The sequence below is a fragment of the Falco rusticolus genome, chromosome 5, assembly GCF_015220075.1.
Source record: "Falco rusticolus isolate bFalRus1 chromosome 5, bFalRus1.pri, whole genome shotgun sequence".
NCBI classification, from domain to species: Eukaryota; Metazoa; Chordata; class Aves; order Falconiformes; family Falconidae; genus Falco; species Falco rusticolus.
This window is the reverse complement of record NC_051191.1, coordinates 26401491-26418480: the sequence shown is the minus strand read 5'-3', so window position 1 is coordinate 26418480 and position 16990 is coordinate 26401491. Positions and strand designations below refer to the sequence as shown.

Genomic DNA, 16990 nt, shown 5'->3' with positions numbered 1-16990 from the left:
AAGCCACACAATTTTTTTATGGTATCTTAAGTGAAGCTGGTTTGATACTGTAGGCTTTGGATAGATTGGCATTAAAATGTAAGAAAAAGGATATGAAAAATAGAACTGTGGGTTTCAAGAAGCCTAGGTTCCCTTAACTTTGTATAGAGCATTTGCAGGAATAAATATGTGCACAATAAAAGCCTAATTGTCCCTACAAGTGCAACACATCTTCCTCATGTACAGTTTAGTTATAGCCTTGTTGGACTGAAGACAATCTCCATCCAAAGATCTGCCATCAGCACAAAGTGGGATTCATCCAATATTGAATATATATATTTTTCTCCTAGCTCTCATCTGTCTTTCCCACATCAATTGTAAGCTTGAATGAAAGGTCTCTGTTTTAATGTATGTGCCTGGCATAAGGGATTTCTCATCTTGGACAGCACTTTTGGATGTTAACATAATGCATTGATGACTCACCTTCAAATGCAAAATGTTCTGCTCAAGAAATCACAGTTGATTATGACTTGTACTACAGTCATCCCAGATGAGTCTTGCTTCTCACTAAATAGGTTTCAGATAAAGATGAAAAATCCCACTGCTAGAGAAGGAAACAACATTTCAGGGAGAACATAAGTCTATATGCACCTCCTGTACAGTGCCAACAACACTATGAAGCTAATATCATTTTTTCTTCAGTATTTTTCAGCCCTAAGAGCTAATCCTGCAGGAAGTTAATACCTCCTCTGATGTCCTTCAGTCTCACTGATTTTAGTGGTGCTCAGTGCCTTAAAAGATGAGGTAAAACATTTGAATAAAATGTAAACACCCCTATAAAAACAGGATAAATATAATAAAGTGTCAATTAGTCATGATAAATTTAAATGGAAGTGATTTTTTCCCTGTTGCATTCAGCTTTCATTCATTCAGTGGACATTTCTTCTTTAAGTCTTTGTAACTTTAATCATTTCAGATATGAAATAGCTGCTGTTTCAAGAACGTACGCTTCAGCAGAACATATAATCAGAATAACTTTCATGCAGTAAACCCAATTTGACTTGTGTGGAACTGAAATGTAAATAGGCAATGGTAGCATTAGTCAGAAGGTTTGTCTATGCATGACAGTTGCTTTGTAGCCCCTGTGATAAAGTGAAAAAGCATGGCATTGTCACCTGCCTGTCTCTTCGTCCATCATTAGTTAGGCTAGAATTGGTTAAGGTGTCATATATGCTGACTGATGTAGCAGAATGCTGTTCAATGTCAGTTGCTATGGGTCCCAGAGTCACTAAATCCCTTTTTATTCCTATTTAGACTCAGGGTCTATAAAAGGTGCTATATCACTTTGTTAAAAACTACAAGCTGGCACTGAAACCTACAGATATGACAGACATCATTTCTCTGAATACCTGTAGGAATCTCAGACATGTTTTCTGTAGTATTTCAAAAAAAAGCAAAACCTAAATATTTTCCCTTCTTTTTATAGAATGTAGAGGGATCAAGAACACAGTTTGTCTGTGTGATATGGTTCACAAGACTTGCTAGTGGCTGTGAGCTTTCAGGAATTTTCTTGTACCTTCCTAGCACTATATAAAAGCTCTAAAAAAATCAAAAGAAGTTTTTGACATTTCAGACTCTGGTTAGCCTAAAAAGAATGGTTTAGAAGAAGCACTTAAGTAAGGAATTGTGGGACCAAGATAAACTATTCCAAGAAGCTCTGCTTCCAATGTAATTATCAAATATGTATGTGATTAACGTTTATAGGAAAATCAAGCATTTGGGTTTTGAGGCAGAGACAGCAGTGTTTGTTTTCTCCAGTTCATCAAAATATCTAAATGAGATCCGTCTTGTTATTTGATGCAATTTTTTTTTTTTTAACTTTCTCGATTGTCTTTGTTTCTGAAATTTGGAGGTAGAACACCTATGTATATTTTTGGGACCTAAAGAGCAAGAAGTCTTATTTTTTTTTGTTACTGTCAGGACATTTGTACTGTTTCTGTTCCATGCTTTTCATTAAGAATAGAATTTTCAAGCAGTATTAAAATCAATATGTACTTATACAAAACATAGTGTGTGCATTAAAAAAATCAAAGCAAATACTGTTATGCTAACTACTGTAAAAGTGATAACAGCATGAGGAATAGCAAAAGTGTCTTACTAAAGTGCCTTTACAAGCACTTTATCACCTTTCCTTTACACTATAATTTGTCCTGGGCAATGATCATATTGCAATACTCTTCACAGTCACCTCATTCAAATTATGAAAGTTCATTTGGCTTGCCATAGAGTAAGATGAAACCAAAGGGGCAAGTATAAACCTGCAGACACAAGAAACTATTTGGTATTCTTTCCATATTGAAAACAATATTTTCAATATTGCTACTGCTCTTATTGTTTTCATTACTATCTCAATATGTTCTGCAGGGCATTACAACTAAGAATTTCATTACCTATATAACACTGGATCTGAAGTATTGCAGGTAAGAGTTACACCACATCAAACAATTCTGAGGCTATTTCTTACAGGCATCATTATAAATTTATAGTTCCATTACTTCCAACTGGGTTTTCAGATTGAGTACTGGTTTATGAAGTATTAATTTTTATTTTATTTTTTGAAAATACTGCTTTCTTAGTCTTTAAAAAAATCAATATATACAATAGCAAACATTTTCCCACTGGGCTACAAGAAATTAGAATCCACCAAGAGAAAAGTCACCTGTCAACTGCAAACACTGTACTTAAAAACAAATCCTCAGTGCTGTCTGACTAAGCCACTGTTTAAGTAAACAAATATATTCAAATATTCAAAGATATAGTCAATGTAGTAACACTTTTTGCTGAGCTTAATTCAAAAATCATTGCAGTGTAGTAAACAGAACACTCCCTAAAACAGAGATTAAAACAAGTGATGATAGAACTGCATATAAATGACAAAATAACCACAGGTATATGAATCTTTATTGCTGAAAGAGACCACATTTCACAGTAAACACAAGAGGTTTAGGTGGGGTGATAGAAAAGAATAACCATTTAAATAAAAAATAATAGCATTTCATTAGTCTGTGGCGTGGTCACAGTGTTTGACAATGCTCAGATCATGCACCAGACCAATAATATCTCATTCTTATGGACATATATTGTATTATAAATATATATTATATAGAGACAAAATATTATTCATTTGGCTGCATCTTATTGATCGTAAGACTTAAAGACAAGGCATAATATTTACTTTTTCATTGTTTTTTGAGTCTATAGGGCACACTTGAGTCACATCTTTGTGATTTTCTTCAAGGTCTTATGGACATGAAAATTCATAGTTTTAATAAAAGATGAGTTTTTTTCTGTTTTCATAAGACTCATTAAATCACAGGATTTGGCAGTATTGCTGTAAATTTATAGGCATGCATCACAAAGATTAGATGGCGGCACTTGTCTTTGAAAACATCCTTGACTTTCAAAGTACACACTTTTATTTAGGGATCTCTACATTAAGCTTTAACCCTTTTTCTCATTTCTTTTTTTTTTTTTTTCTTTTTCTTCCTATCAAACTGTAAATCCCAAGGATCCTAGTTTCTGAACTGGTGTTAAACGGCCAGCACTAAAGACTGTACTGAACGGTCAGCAGCAAACCTGCCTCCCATAATTTGTATGCAGCGCTGCAGCGATGGCAAAGAGAGGTTACATTGCCCACTGCTTGGTTTAATTGGAGTTAAGTAGATCTATTATGTCGGTGTGCCCCATAAGCTAGCTGTTTATTTTGATTAATGCATGCATCCCTATGAGTGAAATGTCTGTGTGAAAAAGAAACTTTAAAAAGAAATAAGTGAAGAGTAAAAAGATGTTACATAGACTAATTTTCCCAAGAGATCTGTGTATTTTTAATGCTTCCCCTGGACTGGGGTAGCCAATTTCAGACTCTTTGATATATTTGCTTCTCAGGATGAGAAGTACTCAGCAATTCTTATATTACACAAGGTGGGACCCTAAGAATTGAGACACCCTAAATCACCAGCCTTGCTTAAACTTTATTACTTCTATTGTGACAAAAATAATAGCGAGTAAACTATGAGTGGGGATCTGGCCAAAAGGGATGTAGACACTTGAAATGGGCAGTTTAAAAGAATAAGATCTGAAATAAAACAGGGTAAAAAGGAGCTGGGAAGAAACTTCTTAAATATGCTTTTAAGCAAAACGATATACAGCCTGCAAGGGTACTGTGATGGGGGAAAGAACGGAGGTTAAGGCATTAGATAGAGAAAGGAGGATAAATCCAGTATTTATTGGTATCAGACTGCCAGATAGTTTCAAGGCTGTCATCTTCCTGGACTGCAACAAAAAAAAAAAAAAAAAAAAAAAAAAAGTGGTTCTGCTTTAGTAGGCTCACAGGAGTGGAGATGACCCTCCTGGAGAACATAAGGCGTAAATGAGCCTAACTAAAAAGAAAATGTGAGAACCAGGACAAAACCTTTCCATACAAACTCCATCAAGGTCAGGTAAATTTTAGTCCCTTCCAGCATCAGCTGAATCTTCTGGTGGTTACAAAAGGAACCTAAATGGCTCATTTATGCTAAATGCCTGAAACCAAGGCATCAATCCTGTGCCATCTGAGCATGTTGCCAGCCGTGTGTGCTGCAAGAAATGGCTGTACTATGGCCTCAGACTGAAGGTTATTTAGAGAAAGTCCTTTTGTGATCTTCTTTATTGCACTGTAAAACTCAGGGAAATATAGTGTCCTCAGCAGCCAGAACCTGCTCAGGACCTCACAAAGCCACTACCAGCCACATCTTCTCATGGGAAACAGGGGCAGAGAGATTACCTGGAGGACATTTTTTTAGGAGGTTAGGACCAAGAGAGACATGTGCTTATTAGAAAATAAGAATAACAACCAAAGTTGGGATAATAGCTCATAAGCTGTCAAAGTTTCTAGATGCTTATCCTAATGAAAATTGAACCTCTGAACCTTCTGAGGTTAACTTGTCCCCACTTATAACATCATTAGGAGATAATGTCAACAAAATGGAAAATTGTCACAGGACAGCAGTTTCCCACTGCTAAATAAATGCTGAGCCAAAGCCAAGATACTTATTTTCAAAGTGGGAGATATTTGCCCTGTAAACATGTTCTGTTCCAGTGACTTTATGTCTGTTACACCAAACTGCTAATGAGGTAGATGCTGCCTGACGCATGTGGTTAAACTAATAAGTGTTTCTTTGTGTTATCCTATTGAAAAAATGTATTTTTATTGGATTAGAGAACAGATTATCTCAGCATTTCTGCTAATCTGGAAGACAGCTGATTCATTCCAGTGCAGTTTCTGATATACACCCTACTTCAGTGGCTCCTCAGCGTAAACAGCTAGAAAGCCCTCTTGTCATTCAACAGCTATAGAGCTGCAAATTAATTGTCTTGCTAGGCTAACAACCTGACATATATGATGTGGCCCTAGCACTGTAGATATCACATGAATGAAAACTGCAGAATTAATTTCAACATGAATGGTACTTAAAGGAATATCAACAGTTCCTAGAGATACGGAGAAAGAGGAAAATCTCTGGGCCAGGAAGCTGCTCTTTATGTAGACCCGAGAATTTCCAGATCCAAGCCCATCCAGATACAGGAATTTGGAGAAAGGCATGTCTGCTCAATCAAGCATGGGTAGTACAGGTCCCAGAAGAAGGGGATGGATATAGGGGCAGGAAGTGTAGTATTAATAGCCACTTATATCAAAATAAATCCCTATCAGAGCTACGGACTGGTTTCTCTCCTGTTTTGACAGCCACAGTACCTGATTGCTGACTGCCTAGAGGAAACAGAAAAACCATTTTCACGGAAGATATTTATTTTTAATTATTCCTTGTATTAAAAGAAATCAAAACTTAAATTAGATATTCTAAAATACAAGAAATCAATCCTTTCTGGCCATATATATTGAGGAAAGGCTTAAAAGTATGATTTGGAAAATAAATTTCTTGAGAGAAAAACATCCCCTTAAAGACACTCCCCTTCCCAAAGGTACTGAGTTCCTAAGTCTCGTTGATATTAGTAGGATATTTGTTATGTCATGGGTTTAAAGGCTCCTTAGGGCTCCTCTGGACCTGGATCCTTGTGCCCTAAATTTATCAAATCACAGCTTCTCCAATAGTGAGAGATGAATATTGCATATTGCATAACCCTGAACCTGAAGTTGATGAAAGCAGTAAAAACCACTGACTGTTAAGGAATACTTACACATTACCATGAAGCACCTCTTATTATTTGCACCTATTGTCCTTATTATTTTTTACCATGTGAACTTTTTCTTAGGCAAGGAATTTGGGCAGAGTCACCTCATAAAATCATTAATCCATTGCCTAGCAGTTTGTAGTAAGGTATTTTCAGTGCTTCCACTGAGTACTTTCTCTGCCCCTTGGTGAGGCCAGGATATTTTAGTGTCTCAGAAATAAACCAGCCTCAGAGCGTTAACCACAAGGGCACACCTTTATGACTTACTGTATTCCATTTTCTTGCTTTTGTCATGAACTCTCTCAGTGCTTTATTCGGCTCTGAAATTGATTTTTTTAAAAAGGAATGTATTTTCCAGGAGCAAGGCTAGGCAACACTGCTGTGGGTTTGAGTTTGCATTTTGAGAAACCTTGCCATCCAGCTTATACCCATACCCTCATGACTGTCCTACCTTGGACCACATATGTCAATAATGATAAGCTCTTCAGCTTCCTCCATATTCAAGTTGCCTCAACATGCTTTTTCTGTAGTTTATTTCAATTCATTTCAATATAGCCTCAGAGCAGATGTCATCAGGATCCAATAATCACAGTTTATTGGGTGGACAGAAAGCAGGCAGAGAAGTCTATTGGGATCTTCAGCATCAATTTATGAGGTGCATTGCAAAACTAGAATCCATCTGATTTCCATCAGCTTAGCTATAAATGTCGGCATAATGATTCTGTCCACTTATTTTCAAATCAATTTAACATAACTATCTCCTAGAATTAGGAGACATGGATCACTGCACAGTTTAGGCACTAATATAGTGGTTTCTACTCACCAATGTCCAATAGCACTGATTAGTTTAGCATCCCACTCCTGTATTCACTCCACATCATTAACAACTATTGGAAATTGTAGATTTGTGTTGTTTGGCCTTTCCTACAGAACCCATGCAATTTAGAGAGCAGAAAATGAAAATGTTTTAATATCAACTGTTGCAATTGATAAGCGCTTAGTGCATCAGAATGCTGAAAATTATTTGGTACTTTGGGGATAAAAATGTCAATAACTTAAAATTTGGAAATTTGGACTGACATGTTCATGGAAAACTTGTACTGAATAAAAACGTCCATTTTATAAGCAAAATTGAACTCTGTTTCATTTATGTATTCTTCCAGTTTTCAACTATCTCATCAGCTTTGCCAGAATACAAGCGATTTATATCAGTGTAGTTATGCTGATGGCTGAAATGGGTGCAAATCCCAAGTTAGATAATGTATCAGCAGAATTTATATGAGTATGTAAACATGCCTAGCAACATTTCAGTGTATACATTATTCCTGAGAAAAATTCAATTCACAACATTTAAGGGAAGAATTGAGACATTAAGTTGTATGCATTTTAACATGGAAGTTTAATTTATATTTTCTATGCTTATTTATAGGGAAGGCTTTATTATGAACAACAAGATGTTCATCTGATCAAATGCAATGATGCAATTAAATGGCTGCTTGTTGAAAAAGGTTTTATGGTGCTTATTAAATGTAAATATAAATAAATGTTTGAAGATCTGTGTGATCAGAAATGCCTTTTGATAGTAAATGGAAATATATCAGTGCATGAGATGCTTTAACTCTTCAAATGTGGCAGATGAGTGTTTTGAGCATCACCACACCAGATTACTATAAACACAACTGACACAAATCATTTGGTTTTTTCAGAAGCTTTTGTCAGAGACCTCATGGGAGGCTATTAAAAAAACAACAAAAAGTAATCATGGGCCATGTCAGAAATATCCAGGTCAAAGACAGAATCCAGTATGAAAGCATACTGTTAGTCAGGCAATTCAAGAAGAGGAAGAAAAGGTTTGTTCTGCTACCAAATGGAGTGGGAAATCTATGGACAGAAACCCCCAAACAAACCACAGTGCCTACTGGCTCTTTTGCTTCTGCCTTCACTAACGAGATTGATGTGGTGAAATGGCTAAAGCAATTAAAGGCATGAACAAATGAGAAAAAGTGAGGCTAAGTAAGATAAGTGCTTATATTAGTTATATATTTTCACGGTCACTGAACTGCAGGAAATCCACCCCAAGGTGAGCATTATCAGAGAAAAAGAGCTGTCAGGACAATCTCAGAGCTGTCACTCGTTATCTTGGGGAGCTTATGGGGGTGTTCCAGAATGCTGGAAAAGTGCAATTATTGTGCCTATCTTTAAAAAGGGGGGAAGCAGGATAGATTTGTCAGCTTAACTTCAATTTCTAGAAAAATCCTGGAGCAAATAACCAAGAAAACAATTTTTAAGCCCCTAGAAGATAACAAAAAAATAAGTGACAGCCAACACGGATTTGTCAGTGTTGTGGGTTGACCTTGGTTGGACACCAGATGCCCACCAAGCTGCTCTATCTCTCCCCTCCTCAACAGCACAGTGTGGGGAGAAAATAAGATGGAAAAAAAACTTGTGGGTCAAGATAAAGGCAGTTTAATAAAGCAAAAGCAAAGGCCAGACATGAAAGCCAAGGAAAACAAAAGATTTATTCTTAAATTCCTATCAGTAGGGGATGTACAACCACTTCATGGGAAGCAGGGCTTCAGTGCATGTAGCAGCTGCTCCAGAAGACAAACATCGTAATAACAAATGCCCCCCACTCCTCCTTTCTCTTAGTTTTCGTTGCTGAGCAGCCGTCATATGGTATGGAATGTCTCTTTGGTCAGTTTGGGTCAGCTGTCCTGGCTGTGTCCCCTGCCAGCCTCCTGCCCACCCCAGCCTGCTGGGTGAGGTGCAGGGGGAATGTTGGAGAGACAGCCTTGGTGCTGTGGAGTGCTGCGCCCAGAGGCCAAAGCACCTCTGTGTTATCAGCACCTCTCCAGCTACCAAAACCAAGCACGGCAGGCACTATGAGGGCTGCTGGGGGGAAAATTAACTCCATCTCAGCCAGATCCAATACAGTCAGAAGCAAATGTTGTAAAACCAACCCCATTTCCCCCTAGGACAGGGTAACAGGCTTTGTATACAGGGCAGAAGCAGTAGATGCTGCATTCTTGACTTCAGTGAGATTTCTGACAATGTTTTACCTAACAGTGTCATAGTAAGGAAAGGAAACATTGGCTAGATTAAACTACTACAAGATGTGCAGAGAAACAGCAGGAAACTTTTATTCAAGGCACACAAAGGGGGGGAAAAAAAGGTGTATTTATCGGGACAGAAGATGACAAGTAAGTAAAGAGAGGTCCAGCCACTTGGGAGGGTGAGAATTCAGAATGAGCTTGACAATTTGTAGGCAGTCTGAAATATCTAAGATGACTTCAGGGAACAACTGGCTAATCAGCAGCTCTGCAGAAAAAGAACAATGATGGAGAATAAGATAAGAAAGGATCCCTGAAATGAATATTATCAGCAAAGTGACACTTTTGCAGAAAAGCCAAATACTATTATGGGATGTACAGGCAGGAGTAATCTCTCTAAGATAGATGACACAATCTTTCTGCTCTATTTGGTATGAATGAGGCTGTAGCTGAAGTCTGGTGTTCCCTCTGCAGTTTGCATTTCAAGAAATATTTGGGTCAGCTGAAGGCAGAGCAGAGTGATTAGGGGTGTAGAAACTTGACCTATTAGAAATCAACGAGTTGAGATTGCTTCCTCAAGAGAAAAGACCAAGCAGAGACAGCATTAGTAGTCTTCAAACACATAAGAGTTTGCTGAAAAGGGGAAAAGATTGGATTATTCCACATACTCATTTTGTATGGGACAAGAAGCAGTGTGCTCTAAATTGCAGAAAGGGGTATTCGTGTTAAGGCACTGGAAGAATGTTTTAATGGTAAGAATGATTAAGCACAGAAATATAGTACCTGTGAAGACTATGAATCTCCATCACTGGAGATCTTAAGAGCAATTTAGATAAACATACATTAGGAATAATGCAGAGATAGTGGATTCTTCCTGGGGTAAAAGAATGGCCCCTTGATGTTCCTTCCACACGTTCATTATTTACTTCTCCAAAACATCAACACCATGGCACACAAAGGTTCACCATTCAGAGTTGTGGAGCTGAATGAATTTGCTAACGATGGGCACAATGAATAAGCAGGACATTGACAGAACATTTTCTCTAGTTTAAGTTTACTCAGAGGAATTTTTCACAGTACTAAACAGGAAGAATGATAGCAAAGATAGCTTGAAATAGTTATTCACAGTGCTGGCTAGGCTAGCTAGCAAACCAGAAGATCTAGGTAACTTTGTGCGTAAGACACATCAAAGGCCTGTTCAGCCCTCCTGGATGGTGAAACAACATGAAAGGAAGGTGTCCACACTAACACTCATAATGCTGTTAGGCAAAGTCAGAGGATTTTGTTGTGTTTTAACCTGGAGTACTATATTAGTTTGGGTTATTCTTCAGCAGAAATACAGAAGTCCAAACTTACATTGTTTCCTTATTACAGAAGAACTGAATGACTAGATTGGTTGGAATGAGTGGGGAATATCAAAAAGCTAACAAAAATAATTAGATACTAGAATGTATTCCAACCTGTAATTCAAGATCACATGAGCACACAACATCAGTTGTGCCATTCAAGCCGATGATGAGGGAAATGAAACCCTAAAACATCCCTAACTGGAATTTTTTTAGTTTACCTGTCATTTAGAGCAGACTGGCTTGGAGACTGGAGTGTATTCATCAAAAGAGCAATAGAGCAACACTCATAAGTAGGTGGTATGTTTTGAACTCCGTAAGACTTGTTCAGCTCTCTGTACAATAGAGGCTTGTATTCTGTAAAGGATTTTCTTCTTCTCAGTAACTGTGCACCGTTATTAGCCACCAGAGTCTACACTGGGCCGTTCTTCCCTTGCAGCAATGGAATCTAGTCTAATTTGCTTCTTTGCCACTAGCAACTCTTTTTTGAAGCATGCTTATACAGGCAGGTTTTACCTAACAGCAGCACATTCCCCTTCTAAGGGAAATGCATAGGATGTGAGTCTCCCCTATCTTTTGAATTAACCAAGGTGTTACCTGGAGTCTTTACCATGATGACAAGCCAAAGAAAACCTACATGCACCAAGATGCCAGTGATTGTTTATAAGGAATGCTGTCTTCCAAGTCATCAAAGAACAAATCTGTTCTCCTAAATTCACAAAACATAACACAACACAGCTAGGTTTTCTTGATTTTTTTTAAGATGAAGAAACAAGATCTTCCTACCTGTCTAGAGTATCAAGGAGAGACACTTCACTCTTTGTATTTTTTATTTAAATATATTTGTCTCATATCAATATAAAATGATTGTTTTATTTCCCCCAGCTGTAGTTGTCTTCACAGAGTGGATAATTGTGTCTCAGAGTCTCTAAACTGTGTTGGTGTTCTTCAGGATATAAATTGCTACACAGATAACTAAAAATCATCTGCTTTCCTGGTTTAGGTTCGATCATAAAGGAATGACAGTTGCTTGCACGACATTTAGAGGAAGAAAAGTTGTTAGCAGGGTTTAAAGGTGTTACTTGTTGGAATACAGCAATGCAGACTTGACAACTTGAAATTACTATAAGTGTCACTAAATAAAGTAATGGGGTCAAATCTCATGTGTCTCTAAACTGGTACAGGTCCATGGAGTTTAACAACGTTGTGCTACTTACATCAGCAGAGAATTTGCCCTCTAGTTTCTTAAGGCCTGTCACAGACAAAAATGCTTTGCACACAGGCATTTATTCTCAATTTGATATCCTTGGATGTGCTTGTTGGTGTTTATATAGATGCAGAGACAGATGCAGGGATAGATCTGTGCAGCTCCCTGGCTCTGGCATGGCTATCAGCAATCTGTACGTTTTCATTTTGAACTCTGGCACCTTGGAATAAGCTGGGGAAGAACTAATAACTCTGCCTGGTGTCTCCAGGTCTAGAGAGATCTGAAATGCTTTTATTGATAGATGAACTCTGTTTGTGATGGAGGAATGTGGGGAGCATTGAGAGATGTTATGCTGCTGAAAAAACATAACTATTGAACTACTTTTACTGAGGAAGGGAAAAAAAGTGAGCAAACAAAACAACTCAATGTACTGTGTATTAGGCCTGAATTCACCTTAGGCCCTTTATCTACTGTTTTCATCCTTTTTTCTCTCTGCTTTATTCCCTGCTCCAGACAATAAGAATTTGACAGCACTGCTGCCCTTTAGCAATGCTTGCTCTACATGGGAGGGCAGCAAAATATTAGCTAATTTAATGACACTCTCTGGCTCCCTAGAAGAGCAGCATTCCTCATCATCACTTAAGAAAACACCTTATCTCAAGTAGACAAGCTCAAGCAGGTTATTGCATCCACATCTATTACAAGGTTGCAACACCTACACTGAGGTTACCAAGAGTCAACACACGTTTTACTACTCCTTCAGAGAGAATTAATGTATTGAATCACAGTGCTAGCTAATTATCCATATCGTTGACCCCAACACCTTAATGCCCATTGCACAGCAGCTCACACAGAATTAGTGTTGCATTGCATTAGAATTGCATTGAACATATTATAATTAGCGTCTGAAAGCACATAAATTGTTAGAAAGAGGAAAAAAGGCCACTCTTGGTCTCCCTTACTCTCTCTCTCCTGTTCCTCCTTCAGGTGCAACTTGAAGTGGACTTCAGTTCATTTACGTGTGTTGCAGCCTTGTGCCAAACAGTGATGTCCAAGAAGGATTTCTCCGGGGATCCTAAAATCATAGGCTTGTATGTTAATTCAGGCTAGAAGGGACCTCACTCATCCAAGCTCTTGCACACAGCAGGGTCAGCAATGAGGTCAGACCAGGTTCCTCGGGGCTTTAATAGCTTTGGGTAGCATAAGCGGCGCAGAGGTGTGAGCACAATGCCTCACCTCTCAACTGGACTGCTCCTGCTGGTCACTGGGGCCACTGCACTGCTCAGAGTACCATGACTATCTCTGCTTCCCTATGTAGTAATAACTCCACCATGCAGAGCACTTGACTGGCTTGTGTCTGTTTCCTTTTAATTGTACACCTTACTAACACCCCACCACTTCCTTGTAAGAGCCAGAAAGTAGTTCTAAATACATAACTGTTTGTGATTTCCTAATCACCATGTATTTTCTAGGTTTTTTTCCTTTATTAATTTTTTTGCTCTTTGCTGACTAGTCAGTTGTCTTAAATATTATTCTTTTAAGTCTCTATAGTGTTCTATGAAAAGGAAACAGGCTTCTAAGTGTGTTCTCAGACTTAATCTTGCAATTATCTACTTCATATTGTTCATCACTCTGCCCAGGCTCTCTCTTTAGGAAGATTATTTGGCCTGAATAAATAAATACCTTCAAGGTCTGAAGGCTCAGTTTCAATAAACTTTACAGAGGCTTTATCTTTATCGACATTACCAAAATCTGCAGTGTGATTTTTAAATTTAGTGGCATAGTATCTTCCTTGGACTCATAACAATACTCTTGCCCAAGAGTTAGGAAAACTGTAGTAACCAGCTCTTCAATATTTTGATTCTTCTCTTCCTTTTTGGACTCAGAAACTGCATTATAGGGTATAAAGATATGGGAAATGCTAAGAACATGTGAAGATCAATGCACAGGACTGTAAAGCAGAGATCCAAGGATTATATAGTGTATTTCACATGACTGTAGATCATTGACTAAATATTTGTTGCCCCTGACCTTAAGTTTTTAGTGTAGTAACTGTGCTAGTGTCTCAGTCTTTATGCAAAGTAACTTCAGGCAACTGTCAAACTTTTAGAAGTGTTTGCAATTTTGAAATCCTTAAAAATCAAGCTCCTCTGAAATGAGTAAAACAACATCATCTCATGGCAAAGCTTTCATAAAGCAGTCAGAGACACAATAATTGCTTCAGAAACTGAGATCCCTAAGGAAACACACCATCATTTCAAAGCACCAATGCACAGATTTGCTCAGTAGGCAGTTGGATGCTGAGAGCAAGAGCATCTTCCTAGTTTTGAACCTTTAACCAAGTATCAGTATGAAGATCTAGGCACCAAAATCAAGACATTGTCCATGGAAAAATAAACCTGACCTTGACTGAGCAGCAGGTTGAACTAGAGAGCCTCCTCTGGTCCCTTCCAACTTGTGATCCTATAAATCATGAATAAAAGAATTTTTTTAGGATATATTCTTACATATTTAATTGCCAGTTTTATTAGTATTGGTTTAAAACCAGGAATTTTCTGAAGAAGGTAACTACAAAACCCCTGAATGACTGCAAAGAAGCTGTAAAATTAAATTAAACATCATTCTTTAATATCCAGGCCAGAAAATACAAAGTTTGTAAGGCAAATACAGTAAATCTATGTACATATTTTAGTGGATTAGATGTATAACACACGTGGATGACTGTCCTATGCTATGTTTTATTTGCTACACTAAATGCATCATATCTTACAAACCACAGAGAATTGTGCTGCTGTATTAATTACATTTTTAAGTGATTTTCTAATCTTTGAACCATTTTAATATCTGACTGTTGCAGAAAGAGTGTATTAGAATTTCACACAGCACTGCTATTTGAAAGAATTTAAATAGTAAGCAAAAGCTCTCATTTTTTTGTGTTCTTTCAGCCATTTATTTCTATTAGGATCAAAGTGGCTGTTTTACATTATGCAAACATTCATTGCAAAAGCAAGTTGGATAGTAGGTTAACTCTTAAAAGAAGAAATATATGCTATGATAACATTAACCATTATGCTATGATAACATGAAGCATTAACTTCAGTATATATCATTCTTCATATGAAATAAAAGTGCTTTAATGCATTACAGCAAGATCCTAAAACACAGTAGATGGATGTTGTAGGATGTATTCTGGGTGTTGCCAGTCAATTGCTCCTCTTTTTAAAGTAAAGGATGAAATTGTAGACACTGACATTGAGAAGAACATAAAAATCTGATGTATACTCACAAAATCCATGACTATTTAGAATGAAGCTTGAAAACTTGGTATAAAACACTACCTTTATCTCATCAAGCTAGGCCTACATCTTGTCCCATTGAGGGGATTTATGGAGGCAGTACTGCAGTATCTTTAAATGAATGTGAATTCCCCTGCTTCTTCAGGTCTAAGGCACACAGTGGAACAATATGACCTGTTGAGATTTTTTCTGAGAAGCAGCAAAGGTAATAACAGCTTCACTTCCAGGGATATGGGAAATCAACCAGTCTTTCCTTTTAAGGTTCTCTTTACTTGTGAATAATATAACCATCATTCAAAAGTATCTTTAGCAAAACAAGGAATTAATTTGTTTTCAGACCTTGATGGAAATTTTGCATCCATCTTCTTCCAGTAGAAAAAAAAAAAAAAAAAAAAAAAAAAAAAAGTGTTGTAAAAATGAAAAGTTCTTCTGGAAATGTAATTTTTCTGAGAAAGGCCTTTTTTCTGCCTTAAAAACATGTAGTATACATTTGGACTAAAAAGCATATTTAATGTTCTTCTTTCTCCCTGCCCCCCCCCTAAGAATTTCCTCCCTACATTACTAACTAATCCTTAAGTAGCAGTTTTCATCAGTAGCTTTCAAATCAGTACAAAGGAGGCAAATGTCATTGTTCCTCCTGAACCTAAGGCACAGCGAGGGGGAGGAAGGAGATGCTAAGTGGCTTGCATTAATCTCCCAGCATGCCAGCGCAGCAAAACCCACCTCCCAAACCCAGGGACAGTTTTCTACTCTACTTTTGCACAACCAGCCAGCACTCACTTGTATGCTGGCTCTTTTGGTAAGAAATCCACTGAGATACTCAGCCCAAAAAACCTTTAAGTATGGAGGAATATGGATTTAACATTCATATTTGAGCAGTTCGTCTGCTGAAGGAGGAACTCGAGGCTCAGTCAGCAAAAAATCTTCCCTTCTTTCTAATTCACCAGCTTCTGAGTATTGGGAACCAAACCACATGAATTTTTGTGCCTTGACTGTTTATTGTTTTACTTTGTAGCTCAGCAGACAAAGAAGAGAGCAGGTGTGGAAGGCAGGGGAGAACAGTGGGACTCCTTCAAGACAGGAAAAAATACTCTAAGTCATGGGGAGAAAAAGAAAGAATAACTTGCTTTGTACTACCAGTGCCTACAGAGGAGGAGCTAAACTACATTCCCAACAGCAGTTCTGCCTCTTTCTCCACATGCCTCACTTTTTGCATAAGAGAGGATGATACTTTGTCGTGCTGTATTAAAGATAATTATATCCTCCAGTCCTTGTGGTTTTCTATGGTTCTGTAGTTAATCCAGTTACAGTCCTTGATATTTGCACAGCAACTGGTTGTTACTGCTTCAAATCAGAAATAATTTGTTTGCTCCTGAAGAACTCCTCATCAATCCGGATGGTGACCTTGACTGCTGGTCACCCAGTCAGCAACAGCACAGCTGAATTCAGGGAGAGCTGTGGTGACCCTTTGATTAGTTTGCATTCTTGAGAGCCTCTAAAAAAAGGTCCACATGGTTGTGACACACCTGGGGCCTTTGTCCTTATTAGTGGAAACAGTAGTGACCCACACCATGAGGCATCAGGGCACAAGAGGAAGAAAACATCCACAGAAATTTTGGTGATTTCCACAAAGCTGGAAAAAAATTTTTGGATCTAGTGGGGCTTGAATTACCTATGGAAGCTGCTCTTCTAGTGGAGGGCCCTTTGTAGGAAAACCAGTCCCCAAAGGAGACATCCAGGGGACCTACACTGGAGGTCCTGAAGGTCTGCACATTCACAAAGCCTGGATATCTGCTGATGTCCTTGGGAATACCACAGGGTTCTCCCTGTTCTTTGATACAACTGAATGGATGGCTTACAGGCAGATGTGAGTCACAACTGTGA

At 38.0% G+C, this 16990-nt stretch overlaps 1 long non-coding RNA gene across 1 annotated transcript in view; it reads left to right on the top strand.

Annotated features, from left to right (window-relative positions):
* The window catches only part of LOC119148766, a 168230-nt gene extending 151860 nt beyond the window's left edge, over positions 1-16370 (top strand). Inside the window, exon 3 of the long non-coding RNA XR_005104489.1 lies at positions 16122-16370. This is a non-coding gene — a long non-coding RNA (uncharacterized LOC119148766). The remainder of the gene's footprint in view (positions 1-16121) is intronic.
* Positions 16371-16990: the final 620 nt, after the last annotated feature.